Source organism: Prionailurus viverrinus, chromosome C2, assembly GCF_022837055.1.
Source record: "Prionailurus viverrinus isolate Anna chromosome C2, UM_Priviv_1.0, whole genome shotgun sequence".
Lineage (NCBI taxonomy): Eukaryota > Metazoa > Chordata > Mammalia > Carnivora > Felidae > Prionailurus > Prionailurus viverrinus.
Genome location: NC_062569.1, coordinates 61,028,886 through 61,056,751, shown reverse-complemented (window position 1 = coordinate 61,056,751; position 27,866 = coordinate 61,028,886). Strand labels below are relative to the sequence as shown.

Genomic DNA, 27,866 nt, shown 5'->3' with positions numbered 1-27,866 from the left:
TAGCTGTTTAAAAGACTGCAGAATGTTCCTGCTGGAAACACCTTGACCAGACCCTCATTTTATAGGTGAGGAAATGGAGTCATTTGTACTGAACAACTTCTTACATACAAAGGATGTTTAATGAGCTATGAGAGAGGCTAAAAAACATACAAATTTGAAATGTGAATGCAATCTCTAGAATTCAATTCACTCATTCATTCAGTCAGTGGTTCAAAAAATACTTATTCTTGATAACTGCATGCCAGGTCCTGTGCAAAATGCTAGGGATACAGAAGATAACAGGAAGATACAAAATATATGCTTTTGTGGTATTTCCCTTCATGTATTAGGTATACATTCTTTAAAGAGATCTCCAGCTTTTAATTCAGAGCTTTAAAAATATTGGATTTGCTAATTCCCGATATGAAAATGTTGCTTATGTAATAAAATTTTTACAAGCGGGCTATGCCCCTGAAAATCTGAAAATACTCAGCTGTAAGGGTGTTTCTCAATTGTTTTGCTAATGGAGGGAGAATGAGCCTCACTCACCCTCCAATCATTCACTAATGCTTGAGTGTATCCAGAAGGGCTGGGAAATGAGGTAAAACATCCGGAGAAATTATGTCAAGAAAAAATTCTCACAGAAAGACTTTCAGAGTGTTTAAAGCCAGTTTTAAACTGGTCTGGATAATGCACAGTCAGAATTATAAATACAGTATGGTAATGCGATGACACCCTAATAGAGGACAGTAGTTAGGGCTGTTAGCCACACCCACCACAGTATCCCAGATACAAGGTATTACATTTGTATCTATACCAAATTATATCTGGATTATATTTAGCGTTCCTGTCTTGTCTTTCTTTTACACATTCTCTGTCCTTCCCCTTTATTTTACTATTTTAGCTTGAAGAGCCCTCACGGCTGGTGTTGGGTTTCACCTTCGGCTTTTACCTCTTGCCTTATTTCATAAGATCATGTGTGAGGGTTTGAGGACATCCCTAAATTCTTCTGAGGTGAAATGCTGTTGAGACCATACAAAGCTGTTTTCTTATCTTGGCTAATAAGTATAATATTCTCAAGACCCGAGTGCTCTGGTAGTAAAATGGCATAAGCTCATGGGTTTCTGACACCGAGATGATTGCAGAAGGATATTAATATTAGGTTGAATTTTGTGAAATTGCCATTTTTATAAGTCAAAGTCGTCAAATAATGGCACCTTCATATGCTTCAACCTACTATCTAGTGAGAATTTGCTGTGCCGCAGGCTGAAGGTTAGAACTTTCATTTGCTGTTTCACTACTTTTTATTTCATGCAGTTATTTCAGTATTTTGAAAAGTCACACTATCTCACACTTTTAAAATGCATACTAGTTGAGAAGCTGGAAAATATTTATTATAATTTTTCTCTTAGAATTCTTTCACCTTGTGTTAGAAATGCTAGAAACTGACACAAACACCAACCTAAATTAGGTGACTCTTTCTTGAAAAGAAAAAACAAACAAACAAAAAATACTTGTGGCTTACTTACTGTACCCTGGGGAAATTAAGTGACAGGCATTGTTTTCTAGACAGTCTTTTGCAGGACTACAGAGCATGGGGAAAATGAAAGTGAGAAAGAATGTGTCAAAAACTAATTTTACTGCTTTGTTTTTTAATACTCCTATAAACTAAAAATACAAAATTACTCTGATATTGATGAATGTATTAATGCTGCCTGAAAATATCCACCTGTTAACTCTATTTATAAACCTGCCACACACACTGTGTGTGGGGGATTTCTAAAAGAAAGTTTGGTTTCCTCTTCCTGTTCATCACTGTCAGTGTCTGAAAAAGCAACTTGTAATTTTTGTTGCCTGGGCCAACAAGGGAAACATTAAGTAGATATAAAAAGGCTCCATGAAAGTATTCTGGTTACATCTCCCTGTAAATTTCAGAACCACATTTACAATATAGTAATAGCTGTAGGAAGTGTGTGGAAAGATGATTAAGGAAATCAGCCAATGTTAATGTTGAATAGGCAAAAAAAAAAAAAAAAAAAAAAAAAAGGATAAGCAAATGAGAGAGAGAGGAGAAGAAGAAGTTTGGGGTGACAGTGTACTTCTCCACAAAGCAGAGTTTAAAGCAATCTAAATAAAAATCAACCCTTGTCATTTTCAGAGATCTGGAGAGACATGGATTTAATTGTTTTCTTCTGCATCTTCTAAGTTTCACGGTTCTCACTGACTGGAAATGGTCCTTTTTTTATCAAACTCCTTCCTTATACAGCAGCTCAAGGCTTTCCCCATGGTTGGGCAGGTCAAATGGGAGGGATATTTTATGGATCTTATATTGGTCACCAGTGCCCACTGCCCTGGCACACCGTGAGAGCATGTTGCTCTCCTCAGTCAACCACTGAAAGAAAGATCGCACAAGAGTCATGGTGAAATGCAGGCAGGGATGTCTACTTTTCATTTTCCTAACTAGGGAGCTGCTTCTTACATATCCTAAACATTATTGAAAGTTAAAGCTAGTTGTGTCAGAGAAATTTCAGAGAATATTTTTAGGATTCCAAGATATGTGTCAGGGTCTATCTTGCAGACAACTTGCCTATACATAAATTAGAATAAAATGAAATTGTTCTCTTAAGTTAACTTTTTAAAAAATACATACAGATAATTGGCCCTGCAGAGAATGACTGAATGATGGGCATCAGGTTGGTTTGAGCCTCACAGATTTTACCGTGGAACAGATCTACAGATCTATATTTTAAATATACAGTTATAGCCCCAGTAAGAAAAACAATGAGAGTCAAAGTTCAACTTGAGTTAAGCTCAAGAGAATCTACTCAGATAGGAGGGATATGCTGTCATATTTTCTCATTTCTAGTGTTGCTTGAGAGTCTACATGTGAGTGTCTGGGATCTTGAAGGCTAGGGAATCGTTAATACGCTTTAAGAATATGATAGGAATATCTCAGTTTCAAATTAAAAGAGAAATTCTTCCTATAAAACAGATCATCTGACATCAGTTTTCTCCCCAGAGACCAATTACTTCATGGAATTCTAGAGCTGAAATAATGTAACGGGCTAGTCATCTATACATAATAAACAAATCATGGCTAATCCTCATAATAAACTGGAAGGTAACCCCATTTTACAGATGAAAAAGCTCAGATTCAGTGAGTTTAAGATATTTTACCATATTCACATCGCTTACTAAGGAGTGAAAAGGGGATCTGAGCTTTCTTCTGAAGGCTTCAAATCTCATGCTATTTTTACTGTGCCACGCTGCCCCAGGTGGATAGGACTTAGAGGTCACTTGGTCCACTTCTCATATTGAATGCAGGAATTCCACAAAACCAATTCTGCTTAAATTCCTTGTGTGTGTGTCAGCTTTGTGTTTGTGTGTATGGGTGTGGAGGGGGGAGGAGGGACCTCTGAGTTTTTTATTGGATTCCATGCTAGCAAGGTATCTTGTAGTTTAGATGAAATCTCACCGCCTTTAACATACAGATCCTATGTTTGCCTATAATGCTACAACAGGCTTTAAGTAAAAAATATATTAATTAGGGTCTTACCCTGCTATAGAGTACATTATAATACTTTAACTTTTTTAACTAGAGAAAGTTAAATTGGTAAAACCTTCACAGACAACAAAATTCAAAAGTTATGAAAAGGCTTATAGTGAAGATCTTCTATCTCCTATCCCCTCGTTTGCCAATTTCTCTTGGTGGAACCAACAAATGTCATCATCCAGAGATATCTTATATATGTACATATATACATTTCATCTTTTGTTATAGAAGTAATAACATAATATGCATCATATACACAGTGGTGTGCAACCTCACTTTTTCATTTAGCAACACATTTTGGAAACTATTTGCTATCATTACATAAAAGGCTTCCTCATTGTTTTTGTTTGTTTGTTTGTTTTGTTTTTTAGCAGCTGCACAGCATTTTACTGTATGGATTGCCATAAAATACTTAATTAGTCTCCTACCAATGGGAATTTAGATTATTATAATCTTTTGCTATTACAAATAATGAGATAATGAGTAATTTCAGAAATATATCATTTCACAGGTGTGCAATGATCTCTGCAGGGTAAATTCCTTGAAGTGAAGCTGCTAGGTCAAAAAACACAAGTACTTGTAATTTTGATAAATATTGCCTACTGACCCTACATTGAAATTACACCATTAAAAGCCCTAGAAAGAAATAAGGAAGACCTATACAGAAGAAAAATTGAAATATTGCTAAAAACTAGACACAAAAAAGACTAGAATGTTTCATCTCCTATGTAATCTTCCTAAAATAAGGACAGGTGAACATGTTGAATGACACCATAGGGGTACAGTCAACAAGATCCAGGTGGTAGGAAACTCCACAGGACAACTTCAGTTTCAACAAATAAAATGCAGGAATAAAGGCCAGTGAGAGCTGGGGAGGCAGGAAGCCAGTGGCTTCAAAGAGTCTCGAGAGACATAGCCACAGGTTGCTATGCCTGACCTTTATTTGGATGCTGGGTGAAACAAGCAAACTTTAAAAATCACGTATGGTATTATGAGACAATGTGGGAAATGACTAGGATCGATGGAAATGGACATCTTCTCCATAGATAGCAATATTCAATACCATACAGATTTCAGTTCTCCCTACACTACTGTATGCATTTAGTGTAATTTCAGTAAAAATAGCAACCTTTAAAAATTAGACAAGCCATTCTAAAGTTCACATAGAAAAAACGAAGCAAGAATAGCAAAAGGAAAAAAATTCTGGGGAAAAAGTAATACCGATGAAATACTAAAATGCATTTAAAAACTATAATAATTAGAAGAGAGTGGTGAGAAATATAATTTGGTATATGATAAAACTTGGCATGTCCAATTGGTGGGGTAGGAAATTATTGAGTACATGCTAAGAACAGAATATCCATGTATTAAAAAATAAAGAAGATGAGTACTTTGTACTTTAAATTAAAATAAATTTCAGATGGGTCAAACTTTAAAAGTGAAAATTGAAGCTTTAAAATTCCAGGGAGAAATCCTGGGAACATAGAAACGACCCAGGAGCCATTAAAGAAATGATTAATATGACTATAGGGAAAATTAAAAAAATCTGTACAGCAAAAACCACAGAGTGAAGTCAAAGGGAAGTGACAAACTGAAAAATCTTAAATTACAGATAAAAAGATAATTTTCCTACCTTATACAAGACCTCTATAAATCTAGAAAATCAACAAAAATCCTATAGAAAATTAGGCAAAGGACATGAATAGATCTTTCACTAAAATGATACTTAAAAAGCTCTTAACCACATAATAATATGGTCAAACTTTTTGATAATTATTAAAACTACACTGAGGTACCATTAGTTACATATCAGAATGATGAAAGTAATATTAAGGCCTAAGTTCTTAATTATTTAAGAATGACTCTAAGGCCATCTGACTTGTAGAAAAAAAATGACTGGGGCAAAAAAGCAATAACGTCTTAGAAGTTATAGAACATTCCTGTAATCTTTAGGCTTGTGTTATGGTTCTAACTTATGCAAAGGTCACAACATCAGATGATCTCTCTAATCCAGAATGTAATGGAAAAACTAGAACAAATAAAATCTTTAAGTTTTAAAAAATAGTCAAAAATAAAAATCCATAAAGATACACATTTTGTATTAAAACTTGTACACTTGACTCAGAGGGGCATGCCGTGGACCCTACTTCAGAATATTTACTTTTATTTTATATACAGTCCCAACATAAATTTTTGTTTTGATTTGGTTTCCCATCTTTAGCAATTACAAGAAAGAAAAAAAAAAAAAAAGAGGGAGAGAGAAAGGTTGCTGGAGACAGGCATACTGACTTTAGGAAGAAGCCACAAAAAATGTTGGTCTACAGCAAATGAAAAACTATGTAGATCTGATATAAAGACTTAAAGCTTAGGACGACTTACTATAGGCACATTTCCTATGAGAATCATGGTATTACTGCAGCATCCAGTGTTAGATATTCATGAGGATGCCCTTCAGCCGTCTCAAAAACAATTCTTACTCTGTTCAGGACATATGGAAGGATGCATATAATCACATGTTAGATAAACTACCCATAAGCCATTGGAAACAAAATATTGGGATATTTACCAAGATATGTTTCATTTGTCTAGAAAACTCAATTGTGCAAATTCCTCCTTGGACACAGCTAAGTGTGATCACTCTAGTTTAAAAGACAAATAATAAATTGTCACTGGTATGCTTTTGTGCTTTTGTTTTTTACCCACAAGTCAGCTTTTCCAAGCTTCCATAATTCTGAATTGAATAATACCTAACTTACCTTGTAATTACTTAAGGAATAGTTTTGTGGGTTTATGACCTTACTGCAGAACATGTCATATTTCAAAATTACTTGCCTTAATGTAATTATGTTAATGAAGTGAGATTATGTTCATATTTGAATCTGCATGGCTTCATAATGGCAGCAGTCGGCATCATCTGTTGACAGCTCTCCTCTGTCTGAGGCAGGGAGGCTCTCTGGTCAATTTTCTCTTTGGTTGTGGTTTTCTTTGATGTTCTTCACTTTTTAGCAATGGACTCGGGTGGCATTTTAAAACTCAATTTTTTGACGATGAAGTTACTAGGCAACAAAAGGTGTCCTCAGAGGGGTGAGTTACTTTAAGATTGAGAATCTGGTATGATTAGATAGTGTGTGCGTAGCCTCTAAGGATCATTAATATCATTAATGTGAGGCAAAAGTCCCAGACTAAATGGCTTCTTGGGAAGTGTAATTTATTCAGAATGACATGACTTTAAAATGTTTTTATAACCCAATATTTAAAAAAAGGATAATTAAACTATTTCTCTAAATCAGCACTTCTCAGTGTGTGGTCCGGGGACTTCTACCATCATAATTTCCTAGGACGTGATGAAAACACAGGGTAGGGGCCACATCACCAACCTCTTGAATCAGAAATTCTAGACCCGGGCCCTAGTATTTTTAAGAGATCTGTCAGGGGATTGTTTGATGTACTCAAGGGTAGATACCAAGTAGGATATACCTGTAGGTAGAACTGAGGTAAAAACAATGCAATGGTGGTGTGAGAGAACAGGGGAGGAGTAAATAGCGAGTGCTAATTAAAACGAGGCACTTCACAAACCAGCTCATTTATTCCTTTACAGTGTGGTGGGCAGTGATGTTTACATTTGTTTCTAGGATGATGGCTGAATATTGACCTGTTCCCCAGATTGTAAGCTCGATGAGGACACAATCACATCTGTCTCCCTCAGGACTATCTGGGCCTAGAGCATGGCTTGGCCTGTCTGACCTCCATATATGCTGAATGAATGATTTACGTATATTACCTGCATTCACGGATGAACAAATTGAGACTTGGAGAGGGTAGGTAGCCTAAGACCACCCAGTTGGTAGTGAGCAGAGACTCAAGGCTGGTACCAGAGCCCAGGCTGCTTTCCCTAGACAGCCCGCCTTGTCATAAGGCATTCGTAAATATCCTGGGCATGGGGGGGTGGGGACCACTCAGCAAAAGGGAATAAGAGAGAGAGAGGGTGACAAGGAGTATTGCAGTTTGAAGGAAAAAGATTAGGCAGGTTTCCCTGAGTAGGTGATTTCTGGACATGGGCTTTAAGGAAGAGCCATGCCCCTGATAACTGGAGTCCGAGGCCAGGGATTATTAGCAAAAGCCTGAAGAAGGAGTGTGTCTTTAGTTCCAAGATCAGCCAACCCCGACGGAATAGAGAGAGCGAAGCGGACAGTGGGTGAAAGCCTAATCAGAGTGGGGAGGAATGCAAAAAGACAGCCCCTTTGAAGAACAGAGAAATCGGGCAGTAGCTGGATGGAGACCACAGTTGGAAGAGGGTCTTCTTTGTTTGCCTGTTTGAGGTACCAAAGAGGACGCTTGTCTCCTAGTAGCTATGCACTGAGAGAAGGGGGATTGATGATTCAGGAGAGGGCATTTCAGGAGTTAGGTATTGTGAGGAGAGAGGATGAGAACCTGTGCACAGGAAGGGGGTGGCCTTACATAGAAGCACAGACAATTCATCTATAGATACAGGAGAAAAGGCAAAGTATGTGGGTACAGATGCTTTTAGGTACATCTGTAAATATCCTGGGCATGGGGGGGGGGTGTGGTAGCAGGAGACTGTGAATTTTTTTTTAAGTTTATTTACTTAGAGAGACAGAGAGAGAGACAGCACATGAGAGAGAAAGAGGGGGAATGCAGAGAGAGAGGGAGAGAGAATCCCAAGCAGATGCTACAATGTCAGCACAGAGCCTGACGCAGGATGAGATCCCACAAACCGTGAGTTCAAGACCCGCACAGAGATCAAGAGTGAGATGCATAACGGACTGAGCCACCCAGGTGCCCAGACTGTGAAAGTTTTTTTAATGGGTTCCCTTTTCTCCACAAAATAGGATGCAAGGTCATTAGCTAAGAACAAGCCAGGGAGCAGGTGCCAGAGAACCTGCCTTCAGTACATTTTTCACTGCTTTTACTCGCGTGTAAGCACTGTACTTGGTAGATCTGCTTAAACATATGGAAATATCTTACACACATACTCTTGCCAAAGCAGTGTTACTCATCTTTGGTTAGAATTAGCTTGGAAAGTAAACCGTGCAAGTAATGAATTTTGAAAAATAAATTAATACAGATTGAAAACCTTCTTCTCTGCTCCCACTTGTACTGTAAATTTATTCTCTCAAAATTATTTTGTGTTCTGAATGTCATTGAGGAATTTAGTAGATTGCTGAGCTGCACCCCAGAAGTGGGTTTCCAACTGTAATTTAATTGGAAGGGTTGTAACTAACTTTCACCATATGGGACTGCCAGATGTAATCAATGCAATATAAGTTTGAAGAAAACATTATTGAGTGTGTCTAAGCACATTTTATAAGCAATGAAAGCTATCATTTATGCAACAGAAATCACTCTAATGTCTTATGAAATTAGGGCATCAGTAGAATGCATAACTGTTAGAGGGTTAATGTAGATCAAGTAATTTCGGCTGAAAGCACACTATTTAAAGACAAACATAAGTCGGATAATACAGGTACTACTCACCATTCCTCCAATCTACCAAGTCAACTAATTTATAAGGCTAGCATGGCCTAAAGTTTTTATACTAATACAAATGATGATACAGGTGGAAGCTGATTCAGCTGGGAACTTAATTTTTTTTTTTTTTTTTTTTAATGGAGAATCTGGGCAAATTCCTCCCCATTAAGTAGAGGCCCACAAAGATTTTAATCTGGGGCCAAGATATGGTTTAACAAACTGAAAGTGCCACCACTGAACTTGTAGCTTATTATTTGGACTCTTCAAGACTTAAAGGTGTTGCAACCCTTGGGGCACCTGGGCGGCTGAGTTGGTTGAGCGTCTGACTTTGGCTCAGGTCATGATCTCATGTTCATTGAGTTTGATCCCCAGGCAGGGCTCTCTGCTGTCAGCACACAACCTGCTCCAGACCCTCCCTGTCCCTCCCTGCCTTTCTCCCTGCCCCTCCCTGGCTTTCATTCTCTCTCTCAAAAATGAAATAAACATTAAAAGAAAAAAAAAGGTGTTGCAACTCAGTGGCTAATCGTGCAATGAATAAACTTATAACAAAACTGTGATCCCGAAAGTCTATTGTTCGCATATCTGAAGGCAGGCTTAGAACAAAAATATCACACCTGAGTAAACCATTTAGGCAGCATTGTTTTCTCCCCCTCCAGGTTAGGCTGAAGAGGGCTCTTGTACAACCAAAGAGTTCATCTGCACTAATTGTGTATCAGGAGTAACTATTGTACTAGCATTAAATCTTGCTCAAATACAGATGCGTATATCCCATATGCTACCAAAACAATGGCATTCCAAAGCTAAGGATTCAAGACTACCCACATTCAGAGAATAATCATCTGGTCTTATTCTCCCTGGACTTGGCCACTGTGATTTGCAGAATTGTTATGAATAAAACTTAAGAGTTAACACCTTAAATCATCCTGATGTTGAACTCGTCCCCTGCACAGGCTGATAAAAACATATGTGTGAAACCAACAAAGGAAAGGCAAATTCAGATCCTTTGAACTGTGTAATCTTTAGTCAGATTAGATAAATTCAGAAGAGATGTTCCATTTCAATAATCCATAGACTTTAAGAAGATTAAGGATTATGAAGTAGTCAAGATCACACCTGAGCATATAAGCGTACACACACACACACACGTGTGCACACGCACACACACACCACACCTGCACCATTTGGAGCAAGGCTACCAGAACTGAAGAATCTCCTGCTGCCAGCTTATGAATTTGAGCTGAGGCAGTATGTTCAACCCAGGGGCACAGTGTGGGAGGATTGGAGGCTGGCTTCTTCTCTGGCCGGTTGCCTTCCACTGCTCTGGTGCCAGGACAAGTTGTGATGAGTTCCGAAGCCAGGTTGGAGCATCTTCTCTTGACTTCAGTTATCTAGCTGGTGGCTGGCCCTTCTCCTACCAGAACCATTATGACTTTAGTAAGATATGATTGATGGCACCACAAAGAGGAAATGATGAAGCTAGCCAGCTGGACCACAGAGATATTCGGGCAGCAAGATTAATTTAAGCTTGCCAGTTGAAGCAGGATGTAAGTAGATTCTAAAACAATTCCCAGAGCACAGTTAATATGAAGAAAATAAAGTTTACTTTTAAACAGTCTGTAAGTGGCCTTTCACTGGTGGATGTGCACTGAATGTTTGCAGAGAAGTAATACACAGGACCTCAAGGATGCTGGACTTCAAGGCCAATTCTGTTGTCCTTGCTGCGATCTTTGGGGCTGAGTTACTACCGTTCCTGCTTAGAATGCTATTCCTAGCCCTTTTCACCTGGTTAACTTCCATTTCTCTTTCATAACTCACTGCAATGAAGTCAGCCCCCAAAAGTTATTTACACATTTGTATGTACGGTTCTCAGTGCAGTGTTTTGACTGGAAGATTCTAAACAAATGTTTGTCGAATGAAAGACGGTAATAGAGAAATAGCTACATTTATGGAATACGAATAAAAAGAAACTGGATGGAGCGTGAGAAGGCTTGAACTTGAGTTCTAACTCCACCACTCACTAAGCAGCAAATCTTTTACTCTTGCTGTTTCCAAGTCTATTAAGTGGGAATACTAATGCCTTCTCCATCTTCTTTGTTAAGCAGTTATGAGAACAAAGGGGCTATAGTGAGAAAAACCGGATCTAACAGAACACCTGGCTCCATAATGGGTAGCCTTGGGCAAATCACTGAAATGGGTGGCATGTATTTCCTATGTCAAGTGTGGATCAAAAAACTTCCCTATCTTAGGCTTCTTTTATAAAGGGACATTCAAATACCAGAAAGTGCTGTGGCCTTTTTAAAATTTATTTTTTTAATGTATTTTTTAAAATGTTTACTCATTTTTGAGAGACAGAGAGAGAGCACAAGCAGGGGAGAAGCAGAGAGAGAGGGAGACACAGAATGTGAAGCAGGCTCCAGGCTCTGAGCTGTCAGTCAGCACAGAGCCTGATATGGGGCTCAAACTCACTGACCGTGAGATCATGACCTGAGCTGAAGTCGGACTCTTAGCTGACTGAGCCACCCAGATGCCTCTTTAAAATTTATGTTTAAAAATATTTTTTTAATTTTGAAATAATTTTAGACTTACCAAAGACATTGGAAAAAAAGAGTTCCCATGTACCCTTTACCTACTTTCCCCGGATGTTACCATCTTACTTACAACTGATGCACGATCACCAAAACCAGGAAAATAACTTTGATATGTTACTTTTAGCTGATGTATAGACCTTATTCAAACTTTTTTCCAATTATTCCACTAATCTTCTCAGTCCTGGATTCTATCCAGGGTTTCACACTGCATTTAGCTGTCATGTCTCCTTTGTCTCCTTCAGTTTTTTCAAACGTATCTTATGGGTAGATATAGTAAGACTGAAAATATCCTATTTCTCATCATGTTTTTGGCCACTAATTTTAATATCCACTGATTATCCTTATCTGCTACAATTAACACAGTGTTTGCCAAATGGTGGTTTTTCTACTTCCATTATTCTTTGTACATTCATTCCTTAATAGGAATTCTACTGCAAGAAAGAGCTATTTTTCTCTCATTTACTTATTTATCCAAATTATTTATTTGTGTCAGTATGGATCCATAGGTATTTATTTTATTCCATGGGTTATACAGTCCATTACTATCAGTACTGATTTGCTTTTCAAATTGTCCTAGATGTGCTATGGCCTTTTTTGATGGTTCAACTCACACAAATCAATGCCTTGCCGAAAATCAATCTACCCCAAGAAACGCCTGTTTGGAGACGTGGCATATGAGAAAAAATTAAAATGTATAGCTGTAAAAAAAATGTCTGGAGTATCAAGGACACAGTGACCCAGACACCAGCAGTTCCAAAAATGAAGACAAAAGACCTATAAGGATATAGAAGTTCAGGGTACTGAATACCCTTTACATTTATACTCTGGCTGGAGATTTACCCATCTGGCAATTGGTAAGGGTGTTTAGGGACATTTATATCCCTCGTTCATCTGAATATACAGAGGCTGGAAAGCAGTATTAGTTAGGAGTGTCTGGGTGGTTCAGTCGGTTAGGCATCTGACTCGGTTTCAGCTCAGGTCACGATCTCATGGTTTCATGAGTTGAAGCCCTGCATCGGGCTCCGTGCTGACAGTGCAGAGCCTGCTTGGGATTCTCTCTCTCCTCTCTCTCTGCCCCTCCCCACTCATGCTGTCTCTCTCTCAAAAATAAATAAACTTAAAAAAAATTAATTAAAAGTTCAATAGCTATATCTTATGGTGTGTGTGTGTGAGAAAGAGAGAGAGAGAGAGAGAGAGAGAGAGATTGATTATAACCTATTTAGACTACTCTAATGAGAACTTTTTGAAAACAGCTAAAGCCAACCTTGAGTATGATTTATATAACATAAATCGCTGTGCAACAGACAGGTGATTGTTTGTTCATAAAATCAATTACTAATTCATCACACAGACTTATACTTTGAATGTTTAATATGTTCCTAACACTGCAAACACCATGGATATAAGCAACAATTAAATACTGTCTTCAGTGACCTTGAGTTCAGTGGAACTGAGGTCTTTTCAAAAAGCTGAAATGTTCCAGGTGGTCATAGAAAAAGCTTTTGGCTTCATTAGTAAAATGGGAGGGTTAGTCTTTGATCTTTAAGATTCTTTTCAGCATTGAATTCATTTGATACTGTGATTCACTAACTTGATTATTTAAAAATTGCGGTTTAATGTGCCTTTCTCTCAAAATATCCTAATCAGTAATAGATGCACTTTTCTATTTAATAAATCCTTTGTAGCTGTTTAAATACTTACTGAATCTCACAGAGCTGATCCCCTATGGGTGGAAAACCTCATTTACATACAGTCCCTGACTCTATTTTTCACACAGAGGCTTAGACTTGTGACATAATGAAGAGTCAGCGGAGACTCAGAATACATTATTTTTAAAGTCAGAGGCAGACAGTTAGTTGCATATTGTGGTTACTTAGTTTTCTTCTTTTGATTAATGGAAATCAAATAGCTAATCTAAATAATTATAGTGGAAGGCTAGAAATTGCTTCCATGGCTATGACTGCCATATTAATTTGGGGCATTTGCTTATCTATCTCTTCCCAAATCAGAAAGACGCCTTATCTTATGACTGATGACCAGATACACTTATTTGGATGTTTAATTTAAAAAACATTAGAGGGGCATCTGGGTGGCTCAGTTGGTTAAGCATCCGACTTTGGCTCAGGTCATTGATCTCACAGTTCATGGGTTCAAGCCCCACATCGGACTCTGTGCTGACAGCTCAGAGCCTGGAGCCTGCTGTGGATTCTGTGCCTTTCTCGCTGCCCCTCCCCTGCTCAGGCTCTGTCTCTCACTCTCATAAAAATAAATAAACATGAAAAAAAATTTCGAAAAACAGCAACACCTACTTCCTTTAATAGCTAATAATAGCTGGTACTATAATCTCAGAGGTTACAGAACAGAAAAGTAAAAAAACAGATAAAGACCAAGATATTTTCTAAAAAGTCACTTATGCCATCTCGAATTCACATTTTGTATTTACAATTTCAAATATGAACAGTGATATTGGTGTGCATTGTACAAGGTTCCAGTGCTAACCACAGGCTTCTCATAGTCTCTCTCTGCCAACATCTTAAACTAAAATAACAGCTCTTTCTACAAAGCATAGCAATATCACAACGAGCGCATTTGAAGGAATCTAAGGCTGTCATCTAATTTTTTTAAAACAAGAACTTAAGTTCACATGTAAATTGATTTTAAAATATTGAATCTACCAGAGTCCTTGGTTACTTGTCTACTCCAAGACACAGGTGAAGATGTGCTGTAGATAAAAAAAAAATCTTAACTGCCTCTAAAAGGAGTTCAGCTTAGAGACATGGTCACAATGCCACATTCTTTCTTTCAGTGTCTTAATTAGGAAGTGCTTCCAAACTACTGTCCTGAAATATACCACGGATTAGAATGTATCATTTTCCCCTTTACAGATACACTTACGACATGTGGATGTGTGTGTGTGGGGGGAGGGGAGGCTATATGTGTAATGCTCATAGTGAGAGGTGTGACCTAGTAACCTGCTAGACTTGGAAGATTAAAGTAAAAGTGGATGGAGGATTAGATTTGCTGATGGAATGTATTTTGAAAATATCAGCTCAGACAACAGAATGGCTCATTGTGTAGCCTGAGGCTACAGGGAAGTTATCAAAGATGTTTGTGGACTGCAGGAAAGGAAGAAAAGAAGTAACTCAGGAAGGCCAAGTCAAGTGGTCAGTCACAGGGAAAGAAAACATGCTAGGGGGCATCTAGGAAGCACACAACTACTGGGGCCTGGGGGTGGAGGCTGGGGACAGGACAAGGTCAGTTTAACCTTGAAGTCCATGGGTGGGCATGCACACAAGCAATGAAAGACTGAGAAATCCTAAAGTGGAAGCAAACGAAAGGATTTAGCTCTTCAAATCTGGGAGCACTATAAAGCAGCAGCAGGAAAATGACAGATGCTACAGCTTGTTCCAACTAAGCCAAATCATGAGGGTATGTTCAATTAACTTTGCTTCTCTATAGAGAGGATAGCTTACCAGAAGTAGTTTGACTTCTAATGGGTTAATCTGGTTAGGGACACTCCCAGTGTGTCCCAAAGATGTGTAAATTCAGTTTTGCACTGTGGATTTTCTTTGTTTTACTTTTTATTTTTTAATGTTTATTTAGTTTTGAGAGACACAGAGAGACAGAGCATGGGTGGGGGGAGGGGCAGAGACAGAGGGAGACACAGAATCCAAAGCAGGCTCCAGGCTCTGCGCTGTCAGCACACAGCCCAACACGGGGCTTGAACCCACAAACCGTGAAATCATGACCTGAGCCGAAGTCGGATGCGTAACCAACTGAGCCACCCAGGCGTCCCTGAACTGCGGATCTTCTTAAAGCCAGGTCATAAACCTTAATGTTATTCTATGTTGACATTTAAAATATTCCAATTTGAACAGCCTCCATATAGTAAGGAGAGAACAGATTTATGCTAGAAACTGCAACTTATGAAAATATATGCTTCACAGAAGTAGGGCACTTTGAATTGGTTAAATATTTCAATTGCATAAATAATCCAAATGCTTGTAAACATTTTACAATTACAGACCAGTAGAGGGCTTTAAGAGGCACTTCTATCTATTCCAATTGCTGAAGTTGTGTCTCCGTAGCCAGGAGTAGGGCCGGGATGTGTGGTTCGTTGGTTGATGAATTCCCACTGTCCCAATTTCTGGGATTTGTGGACATCCTGTGGTGATTCTAACCTTCATCCCTCTCTCTTGCCTGGATTTCATGCCTAATTAACTGATATAAAAATGATTGCAGAGCTCACAAATGCTTAAACCGACATAAAACAAAGGTAAATGTGGCATAACGGAGTCTCTTCCGATCACTGTCATTGAAAGTATAAATAGTTCCCTTGAAAAAGGAGCTTTAAGGTTAATACATGATTTCCGAGAGAAAGAAATCTACTCTCCTGCCCTCCTGCCCTCCCTCCCTTTTTAAAAAAAGTTATGGGTTAGCAACTGTCTTTAGAATTAAATCCAAGGTAATAGACCCAGAGGCATGCTCTATCAAGCACACATTCTGGTATTTCTCTCCAACAGAAAGACAGTAGCAGCACTATATAATCATTGCCATTCCATATATATGTGGTTCCACACATAGGCAGTTATACACACACACACACACACACACACACACACACACACACATACTTTTGACTAACAACGTAAACAGTCTTCTGACATACAGCCCTCATTTATCAGATATTATTCCAGTGACGTTGGTTCTAGGCAGGTGTTTCTTAATCTTTGCTTCAGCACATCTGAGGAATGGAATAGATTCAAGAACAGCCAGTCTGTAATAGGCAATGGAGGTGAGGAGAGTGAAGTTTAGGTAGTTTGAAAAAAGCCTCGGAGCGTATTCTAATGCACCCACCTCACTGCCCCTCATTCTCAATCTTCATGTCATGAGAAAAGAACTTTGCAAAAGAGGAAACAGTTCATTCATTGAATCAATATTTATTAATTTTTACCAAGCACTTTTCTAGGTGTTGGGGATACAATAGTGAACAAAATAGACAAAGTATCTGCTTTCAGAAACTTACAATTTAGGAGCTGAGAATAGTTGTGTAAACTCACACCAAATGAAGATGAGATCTGGGAACAACCCATGTCGTATACCGTATTTCCAGAGGACTCTCCTATCATAACCTCGTCTGAACAATCTGGTTTTCATCAAGCACAAACATCCAAAATAGACCGTTTTTCACTTTAAGCAGGTAGCATCTACTACGTTCTGGGCCCTCACAATGGTAAGCAGAGCAGACAAGGGCCCTGTGTCACGGAGTTTACACCAAACAAATATATGTGCAAATATCTAATTGCAAACTGTCTTAAGTGCAATGAATAAAACATAATGTGCTATATGAAAGATTCATGGGGCCCACTTCATATTGGAGAGGGAATCAGGGGAGGCCTCTCTGGGCAAGGATCACTTAGGCTGAGGACTGAAGGATAAGTAAGAGTTAAAGAGAGAAGCAGTATTACAGATAGAGGGAAAATATGAAAGCCCGAGGGCAGGAAAGAGCTTTGTGACTGTGAAGAATTAAAAGAAATCAGTGAACAAAAGGGAAAGAGGGGGCGGGCCTTAGTAGGCAGGGGCCAGATCATATAGGGCCCTGTTGGCAGCAAGGAAGCTGTATTTTCTCCTCAATGTAGAACCATTTAAGAAGCTAATATTTACAGAATGGATTATAGGGAGCACAGAGTAGAAGCCTAAGGACAAATTGAGTGGTTATTACAACAATGAATAGGTGAATCTGGGTGAAAGGAGATAGTAGCCGCATTGATGTAGGTAGAAAAGGAGCAGACAGATTCTGGACATTCTTATTAAGAGGGAGACTGGATAGGACATAGGTAACAGAAAGGAAGAATGACTACCAGGTTCTCCTAGACCAACTGGGTGGGTGAAGGTGCCCTTCTCCAGATGGAGAAGTTTGGATCAAAAACAGAGAGGGGTAAGAGAAGGTCATCAGGAATTTTGCTTTGGATAGATAGATCTGAAATACCCTCATGACATCCACTTTGGGAGTTAAGGAAGCTGTTAAATAAATAAGGTTAGAGTTCAGAGTACAGGTCAGGGACAGAGATATATTTGGGAATTGTCAGCATAGTTAAGACTATCAAAATGAATGAGATTTCCTGAGGAGTGTGGGGGAGATGGCCTATGGCCAAGCTCTAGGAAATTCTAATACATGTAAGACGTGGGAGGATAAAGGGAGAAAATGATCATCTATGTGGGCCTGGCAGAAAAAAAGGGACACAAGGCATGTTTATTACTCACCTAGAAACAAAATTATATTTCAGTTTCTGTTGAAAAACACTTTCCCAGTTTGGAACAATACTATGTAGGTAGGCTGGCAGAGCCGCTGAATTCATTTGAATCATGTGAAGTGCCTCTGTCTCTCTCTGTCTCTCTCTCTGTCTCTCTGTCTCTGTCTCTGTCTCTCTCTTTTTTTTTCTGGTAGGTCAAAAAGAGTCAAATCTTGGCAATTTCATGAAGTTCAGCCTAGTACAAACACAATTTAGAACAAAATTTAAATCATGGGACAGTATACGGTACTAAAATGTTGCCCTTTCACATATGAAAAGTAATCTTTTGTTAACATTAGAGGCTCCTCTATTACCTTATATATGCTAAAGGTATTAAAACAAATCACACACACTAATGCTACATACCCTTTACCAATTAGTTCTACCCTGACAATCAAGCTGACAGCCCGAAAATGCCATTGACAACCTATCACCATATTCTGACTGTTGATAACCCCAGTAATACCATTTCCTGGTAAGCACATTCAGCAGGAAAAGCACTTGCAATTTCACACATCTCCAATTTTCTGTCTGGCTTAAGCAAAATCTCTTCACTGAGTTGTCAAGACATGTGCCCTTCTCACAACGATGCCTTTTTTTTTTTTTTTTTTTAGTTTTATATTTTTCCTCCCATTTGTATCACTGAGACGGCTTACGTCATTGAATTCTTTTAAATTTGTCTATACATACAAATTAAATAGTCAACAATTAAACAGTTTATTAAAAGTAAACAGGCTCTGAGTAGGGCATAAGGGCCTAACAAATAAAGTGACTTTCAGAGCAACAAATTTGGCTGAGTTGTGAAGCTTACTTCCTGGGTTCTAAGGTTTGCTGTTTTGGTAGGAATTCTGGATCCATTTGATAAATGAGATCTTCCTGTTAAAGGTTTTCATTTACAAGTTATTCTAAAGGGGAAAAAGAAGAAAACGTTTCTTAAAAGATCAGCTGGTGTACTATTAAACAATACATACAGTGAAATAAACTTGTGGTTTTAAGCTGTCAGCCTTACAATCAAGTGCTTGTCTTCACTTGTATCAAGACAGCAATTACTCTGGTTACTGATTCTCAGCGATGGATTATTCATGCTAGTTAGCTAGCTGAACGTTATGTTTCTATGAGGGTAAAATACATAATTATTATGTTTTGTGGCACTGAAGAATCAGATAGCAAACCAAAAACTGAAATTTTCCGATTAGGGTGACATAAAATGAAGGTGATATGAGCATAAACTAGAGCAACAACAAAAATTTCAAGACCGAAAAGAGAGGAAATGAGACAGTATTTTAATTAAAGTTGAATTCCTCACTCTAAAAGCTAAAGGAAATTTTTACATAGTGATGTATCAATGTCTCAGTAAGCCATTACTTATAATATGAACCAACCTGAACGCAGACGAATAAATACAATCCCTTTAAGACAAACACATTTAAATGCTTCCATAGATTCATAATTGTTACTATTTCCTTTTTTAATTTTTTTTTAATGTTTATTTATTTCTGAGGCAGAGAGGACAGAGCATGAGTGGGGGAGGGGCAGAGAGACGGGGAGACAGAGAATCCGAAGCAGGCTCCAGGCTCCAAGCTGTCAGCACAGAGCCCGACACAGGGCTCGAACCCACAGTGAGATCACAACTGGAGCCAAAGTCGGTCGCTCAACTGACTAAGCCACCCAGGCGCCCCCATGGTTACTCTTTCTTTTAGGTTTCTAAACTCATATTTTAACGTGGTAAAAAAAAAACGTATTAAGAATTTTCTGTTGTAACCTTTTTTAAGTATATACAATTATTACTTTTTGAACTACAATTATTCTCTTATTGCTCGGACTCACAACCTTCACAGTCACTCTTCCTTAACCTCATTTCCCTAACCTTAACCGTTTCCCTAACCTCATGCCAGGGTCACAAACTGAAATGTCTACAGAGGCCAGGGGCACAATGTAAAGGACCCCAAGTAGCTCCACAGAAGACAAAAGAGATGGTGGGGATTGTGGAAAACTGGTATTCAAATACAGTGAACAGACACACACACAACTTACCTGTGGGCTGACCTCTTACTTGTTTCATCAACTCTGCACCTTAGCTAACACAGGGACAAAAACTGTTGATGGTGTACCCCAAATTTTCCCTGAAAATTTGATGTAGATCATCATTACTGCCACTCTGAGCCAGCATATTGCCTCCGCCTCTGCCTCTTCCCAAGTCCATTTTTCTTTCCTTATTCTTCACTTTGTATGTTTATTTACTTGTTTCCCTTGAATCCACATTTGATACCAAGGCCATATTTTCTTTTCCAGATTGTTTTATGTAATTTAATTCTACACAATCAATACAAATAGGCTCATGGCTGTTAAATGTTCAGGGCGGATTACACCTTTAGCAATATAAATTACCCTTTTTCACCAGATTAAAGCCTTTGCCTTGAATTTGGTCTTGTTTTAAAAATATGGCCACCCTATATTTTTAAACTAATTTTTGTTTATTATTGCTTTACCATATTTTTACTTTAAACTGGTATCATTTTGTTTAGCTTTGTCTTTTTAAAAAACTAAATGGTTTGATTTTGTTTTTCACCCAGCATGGTAATTTCTACCTTTCAACAAAAGTCTAAATCTATTGGTAATTGTAATATATTTGTTTAACATTTTGTCATGCTTATCTTTTTTTTTTTTTGCATTGATCACATTTCTTTCCTATGTTCTGAAATATATATTTTCTAGGAGTGTGAAGAATAAAACATTTACCTATGCTTTCTTATACAGCTTCCTCTGTGTTTTTGATTTGAGTATTTGATGCAGAATATTATTAACTTTTTTCTACCATAGGCAGAATCTTATAAAAATTTTAACATCTGGTTTTAAGACAATAGCAGCAACTATATACATGTCATTTATTCCATGATTTCATAGTCCTGGTCTTGAAATCTTGATTCTTATTATGTTGCAAGGAAATATGCACTTTTTTGTTGTTGGAAGTGATGGTGGTGGTGGTACGTATGACTGAGAAGATTGCTGTTTTTTTCTTCTGCACACTGAATCGTACCTTAGCTGGATAAGCAGTTTTGAGTCATAAACTTATATATAATTCTGTAGAAGTCTATTACCTTCCATTACTAAGTGTTGCAGAAAAGTCTGACGACAAGCTGATTTCCACTCCCTTCATTTTTGTTTGTTGTTCCTTAGGTTCCCTCTCCCCTTCATTTTAAAATAAAAACAAACAACTTGAACAAAGTGTGGCCAGATCTTGGTCTCTGTTCATTAATTTCACCTGGTGTTCTGAGACGAAATTATATAAAATGAGGAGGATATTTTCTTCTATTTCATCTGCTAGTCTGGATTCCTTACAGTGCAATCTTCTGTAACTCTTCCCTATTTTTTTTTTTCAATTTTATAATACATAGTTCACCTTTGAACAATGCGAGAGTTAGGGGCTCTGACCTTGGTGCAGTTGAAAATCTGTGTATAACTTTTGATTCCTCCAAAACTCACCTACTAACAGTCCACTGTTGACTGAAAGCCTTACTGATAAAGCCTTGCTGCTTTTTTGCAGCACTTCCTAATTAATAATGGAAGGTAATAGATGAATGTATACAGAATTGTACATGTTCATGACTCAAAACTGCTTATCCAGCTAAGGTACGATTCAGCGTGCAGAAGAAAATACAGCAATCTTCTCAGTCATACGTACCACCACCACCATCACCTCCAACAACAAAAAAGTGCATATTTCCTTGCAACATAATGAGAATCAAGATTTCAAGGCCAGGACTATGAAATCATGGAATAAATGACATGTATATAGTTGCTGCTATTGTCTTAAAACCAGATGTTAAAATGTTTCTAAGATTCTACCTATGGTAGAAAAATGTTAATAATATTCTGCATCAAATACTCAAATCAAAAACACAGAGGAAAGTAAGGTCAATTAGTACATACTGTGTGTGTGTGTGTGTGTGTGTGTGTGTATCATACTATATTCTTTCCATAAAGTAAGCTAGAGAAACTATTAAGAAAATCATAAGGAAAATAGATTTATGGTACTATACCAAAAAATTGGCACATAAGTGGACCTATGCAGTTCAAACCTGTGTTGTTCAAGGCTCAACTGTATTCACTTACACTTTTATATGTACACTTTTAAAGTATACAATTTAGTGGTTTTTAATGTACTCATTAAGCTGTACCATCACCACTATTTAATTTTAGAACATTTCATTATCCCAGGAAGAAACCCCATAACCATTAGAAGTCACTCTTCATTTCCCATGTCTCTTGGCATTAACCTATTCTCTGTCTTTATCGATTTGCCTATTCTGAATGTTTTATACAAAACATACCCTGTTGTGTCTTGCTTTTTCTGTATAGCCTACTGTTTTTAAGAGACATTCATGTTGTAGCATTTGTTATTCAATCCGTTTTATGGTCAAATAATATTCTACGTATGGCTATACATTTTGTTTATCCATTCATTGAGGGACAGTGGGCTGTTTCTGCTTTTTGACATTTTTTTTTTCTAAAGTAGGCTCCACACCCAATGTGGGGCTTGAACTCATGACCTTGAGATAAAGAGTCCCCATGCTCTATTAAGCCAGCCAGCTGCCCCTGCTTTCTGACTATTAATAACGCTGCTATGAACATTTGTGTACAAGTTTTTGTGTGGATTTTTTTTTTGTTCAATTTTATTAGGCATATGCCTAGAGTAGAATTACTAGGTCATAGGCTAGCTATATGGTTAACATTTTGAGTACTAGCCAAATTGTTTTCCAATGTGGCTGCACTATTTTATAATGCCAACATTATAAAGGTACAATTTTCTCCACATCCTAATACTTGTTATTGTCTTTTTTATTTTAGCTAATGGATGTGAAGTAATATCTCATTGTGGTTTTGATTTGCCTTTTTCTAGTGACCACTATTCTGTATCTTCCTGTGCTTATTAGGCATTTGTGTATCTTGTTTGGAGAAAGAAATTTCTACTCAATTCCTTTGCTTATTTTAATTGGGTTGTCTTTTATTTTTGAATTATAAAAAAGCACTTTATGCCCTTTGGCTAGAAGTCTCTTCCCAAGTATTTGATTTGCAAATATTTAATCCCCTTCTATGATTTGTGTTCTCATTTTCTTGACTGTGTCCTTTGAAACACAGTTTTAAATTTGATGAAGTCTGTATTTTCTTTTGTCACTTGTACTTTTGGTGTCATATCTAAGAAAACTAATACAAGGTGGTGACAATTTACTTCTATATTTTCTTGTAAGCATTTTATAATTTTAGCTCATTTGTTTAGGTCTGTGATCCATTTTGTGTCACATTTTGTATATGGTGTGAGGTAGGGTCCAATTTCATTCTTTTGCATATGGATATCCACTTGTTTCAGTACCATTTGTTGAAGCCTGTCCTTTCTCTTGTCAAAAATAAATCGGCCATATATGTAAGGTTTGTTTCTGAACTCTCAATGCTACTCCACTAATAAATGTATGTTTAGGTACACTGCATTTTCACATTAAGTTTTAAGATCACCTTGTCAATTTTTCCAAGATCTATTCTGATGCACTGGATTGGCAAATAAATTTAGGAAATAAGCACCATCTTAACAATGAATGTTTCAATCCATAAACATGAGATATCTTTCAATTTATTTAGGTCTTCTTTACTCTCTTTTAGTGATATTTTGTACATCATTTTATGTTCTTGGTGTACAAGTCTTGTACTTCTGAAGTATTAAAATTTTTTGATGCTATTTTAATTGTATTATTTTTCTTAATTTTGTTTTTGGATTTCATTGCTAGTATACAAACATACAATTTATCTTGGTCTTATATCATGCAACCTTGCTGAGCTGATTTTTTAGTTCTAATAGTTGTGTGTGTGTGTGTGTGTGTGTGTGTGTGTGTATTTCTTAGGGTTGTCTATATACAAGATCATTTCATCTGTGAATAGATAGATTGACTTCTTCCTTTCCAATCTGGGTTTTTTTTTTTTTAATTTTTATTTCTCTTTCTTGCCTAACTACCCTGGCTAGAACCTCTACACAGTGTTGAATAGAAGGTGAGGGCAAACATCCTTATTATTCCTGATCTTGAAGTAATATTGAGTCTTTCGCCATTAAGAATGATGTTAGCTGTTGGGTTTTTGTATGTCTCTTATCAGGTTAGGAGATTCTTTTCTTTTTTTACATTTATTTATTTTTGAGAGACAGAGAGGGACAGAGCACAAGTGGGGGAGGGGCAGAGAAAGGAGGAGACACAGAACCTGAAGCAGACTCCAGGCCCCAAGCCCTCAGCACAGAGCCTGACGCAGGGCTCGAACTCACAAACCGTGAGATCATGACCTCAGCCAAAGTCAGACGCCTAACCGACTGAGCCACCCAGGCACCCCAGGAGATTCTTTTCTATTCCTCATTTGTTGAATGTTTTCAACATGAAAATGTGTTGGATTTTGTGAAATGTTTTTCTGTGTCTATTGGGATGATCATGTGCCTTTTATTCTATTGATATGGTGTATTATACTGGTTGATTTTCATGTTAAACTAACCTAGAATGAATTCCTAGAATAAATCCCACTTGATCATGGTGTATAATTTTTATTTGTTGCCAGATTGGATTTGCTAGTATTTTGTTGGGGGGATTTCTGAGTATATATTCACATTCTCTATTTCTTCTTCTGCTTTGATAGTTTGTCTTTTGGTAGCAATTTGCCCATTTCATCTAATTGTACCATATAATTGTTCATAGTGTTCCTTAATAATCTTTTATGTCTATAAGATTGGTAGTGATGTCTCTTCTGTAGTATATTCCCTTTTAAATCTCATTTTCTTCTAAATTTCAATTAAGTATCTTAATTTCTTTCTTAATTGACTGGCATGGCTTCCTACAATATCCAATATGCTGTTCAGTCTTAATTGTATTTTGAAGTCTGGGCTTTACTTTTCCATACATTGAGGTTGTTTCAGTTCTATATCAACCTTATCCCTATACATTATTTTGTGCAACACTTGAAAATTTGTTTACAATTAGATGACATCCTTCCCAGTTTACTGAATATTTATTTTAGCATTAAGGAGTACTTAGAGTTTAAAGTTCCTATTTGAATTACAAGTTATTGTTCACTTAATAAATCATAACAATATAAATCTAACATTTAATAAAATAACATTTATGAGCATGCCAGGTATTCTGCGATGCACTTTGTGTGAAATCTCATTATAGCAACATAAACAGCACTTGAGTCAAGTTACAGATTACAAAACCAAATTTGAACTCAGTTTTGACTGCAGAGTCCACATTCTTTTTTTTTTTAATTTTAGAAAGAGCAGGGGAGAAAGGCAGAGGGAGAGAATCTTAAGCAGGCTTTACACTTAGTGTGGAGACAGGTGTGTGGCTCGATCCCACAATCCTGGGACCATGACCTGAACTGAAATCAGGAGTCAGACACTCAGACTAAGCTACCCAGGTGCCCCTGCAGAGCCCACATTCTTAACCAGTGGTTGACAGACTTTTTTTTTTTTTTAAAAAAAGGGCCTGATAGGATATAGTTTAGGCTTTGGGCCATATGGTCTTTATCACAATGACTCAACTCTGCTGGTGTAGCAAGAAAGCAATCTTCATAATATGTAAATGATGGGCATAGCTGTGTTTCATTTACCAAAATTTCATTTACCAAAAAGGTAGTGTGCCTATAGGCCGTAGTGTGCCACTCTGTGCTCTTAACCAACACACCACACTACCCTACGTCTTTCTCAAAGCCTTCCTTGACCGCCACATTAGCTCAATTTCCTCTTCTTCTGGACTTCTACCATAGTAGCTGTTGTAGTATCAGTCCTAAGTCCCATATCTTTGCTTTTATGTAAATGTGTCTCACGTCTTCTTTTGTTAACTTTATTGACAAAAGATCATGCCAAGGAAAAAGTGACTTTATACATTTTGTTGTATCTCTGTGAGGCACCAACCCCATGCTACAGATTGTGAAAGTAGCTTAGAAATTTACATATGACTGTATCTGAAGAGATTTTTTTTTTAATGTTTATTTATTTATTTTGAGAGAAAGAGTGAGCATGAGTGGTGGGGAAGGGCAGAGAGAAAGGGAGGGAGAATCCCAAGTTGGTTCCGCCTCAGAGCAGAGCCTGATGTGCAGGGCTCAATCCCACGAACCGAACCATGAGATCATGACCTGAGCCAAAATCAAGAATCAGATGCTTAACCGACACAGCCACCAGGTGCCCCTATGTGGAGAATTTTGACACAATAAAGCCACTCACCAATCAAATGACAGAAATGTAAAAATTGAAAAATAAAGATATTGATAGAGAAATTCAGACAACTGCTATATAAGACTCTACAGTCAACATCTTTCCTTATGAGTTTTTTTAATGTAGAAAAACTATATATTTGTTTCCATTTTCTCAGTTTCAGTTCTTTCCTCAGACTTTCCTAACCTCAAGGAATCACAGTTTATGAAAACCATAAATCAAAGATGTGTCACTATAAGAATCAGTCAAAATTTAGATAATAATTACTGTATGGATGTTGATGATATGTTTCACATTTTAGCAATGAGTAATAACATCATTTCCAGGATTAAAATCTTTTTTTTTTGTTTGTTTATTTTTTTGAGAGAGAGAGAGAGAGTGCGCAAGCCCAGGAGGGGCAGAGAGAGAGGGAGACACAGAATCTGAAACAGGCTGCAGGCTCTGAGCTGTCAGCCCAGAGCCTGATGCGGGCCTCGAACTCGGGAACATCAAGATCATGACCTAGGCCATAGTTGAACGCTTAACCAACTGAGCCACCCAGACGCCTCCAGGATTAAAATCTTTTAGAGTGAGTTCCTCTCTATGAAACTGGCTTATTTTACTTTTTCAGGCAGCTAAACAAATCTTAAAAAAGAATCTAATATTTAATTGTTCTTTCATTTGTATTATATCTATATTCTCGAATACAGTCTATATGGAGGTTCATTGTTACCTTGAAATTTAAAGCAGATTTATAAGAGAATCATCTTTTCAGGTGTTATTACATCTGTGATAAAAAGTATAGGACAAGTATTAAGTGTTGTATGGGCCAGATGACCTTTTAACCAGAGATACCATCAGTCTGTGAGGAATGCCTTGGCCCAGAGACTTGAAGTTTGGTAGCTACAGAAATGAAAACGTGGTATAAGATGGTTAGCTTTTTCTAACCCGGGTGAAACAACAAATAAACAGTCGGCAGAGTTAGAATGAGAAGAAATACAATTTAAAGTTAACATGGTCTTAATTATGAGGCTACAGCTGAAACTATTGACTCATTACCCCCAAATTATTCTCAAGCTTCTGTTTCTCTGCTTTATCCACCGCAAAGGCCAAAAGTCCTTGATACCTAAGCTTCTCTTAAAGCTAGAGGCATCCAGGGGCACCTGGGTGGCTCGGTCGGGTAAGCATCCGACTTCGGCTCAGGTCATGATCTCACGGTCTGTGAGTTCAAGCCCCGCGTCGGGCTCTGTGCTGACAGCTCAGAGCCTGGAGCCTGCTTCGGATTCTGTGTCTCCCTCTCTCTGCCCCTCCCCTGTTCATGGTCTGTCTCTCTCTGTCTCAAAAATAAATAAACTTTAAAAAAAAAAAAGCTAGAGGCATCCACATGCCATATGCCAGTAGGTCCACATTGGACATTTGCAGGAACAGGTTGTTGGGAAAGCTTTTATTTCCTGACTAAAAGAGAAACACTCAATAGGTACAGCCATTCCTTATTCTTCCTGCCTTGAAGTAGAAGATGACATCTGGATCAGGAGGAACACCCTATGTGCAGCAAGTACGAGAAAAAGCATGAGCACAAAACTTTGACGACACTGAGTTTCTAAACAAAAAAGTGAACAACTACTTCTAGACCTCTTGTTCTAGAATAATAAATCCCTATTGTTTTATATTAATTGTACATAAAACTTGAAGCTGAAAGCATTTCTAGTTGATACGTACTGTAAAACTATTTTTTAAATTGTCAA

General features: G+C 37.7%; 1 protein-coding gene across 2 annotated transcripts in view; it reads right to left on the bottom strand.

Moving 5' to 3' along the window:
* SERPINI1 (serpin family I member 1) overlaps positions 1–27,866 on the bottom strand; it is a 70,884-nt gene that overhangs the window by 36,117 nt on the left and 6,901 nt on the right. The window contains exon 1 of one of the 2 annotated variants that reach the window (XM_047874895.1): positions 1,730–1,734. The exons of the other annotated variant lie outside the window; for it this stretch is intronic. The gene's annotated coding sequence lies outside the window, so the exon portion shown is untranslated. Of the gene's footprint in view, positions 1–1,729; positions 1,735–27,866 lie in introns of those variants that run through there. 2 annotated transcript variants of the gene reach the window in all.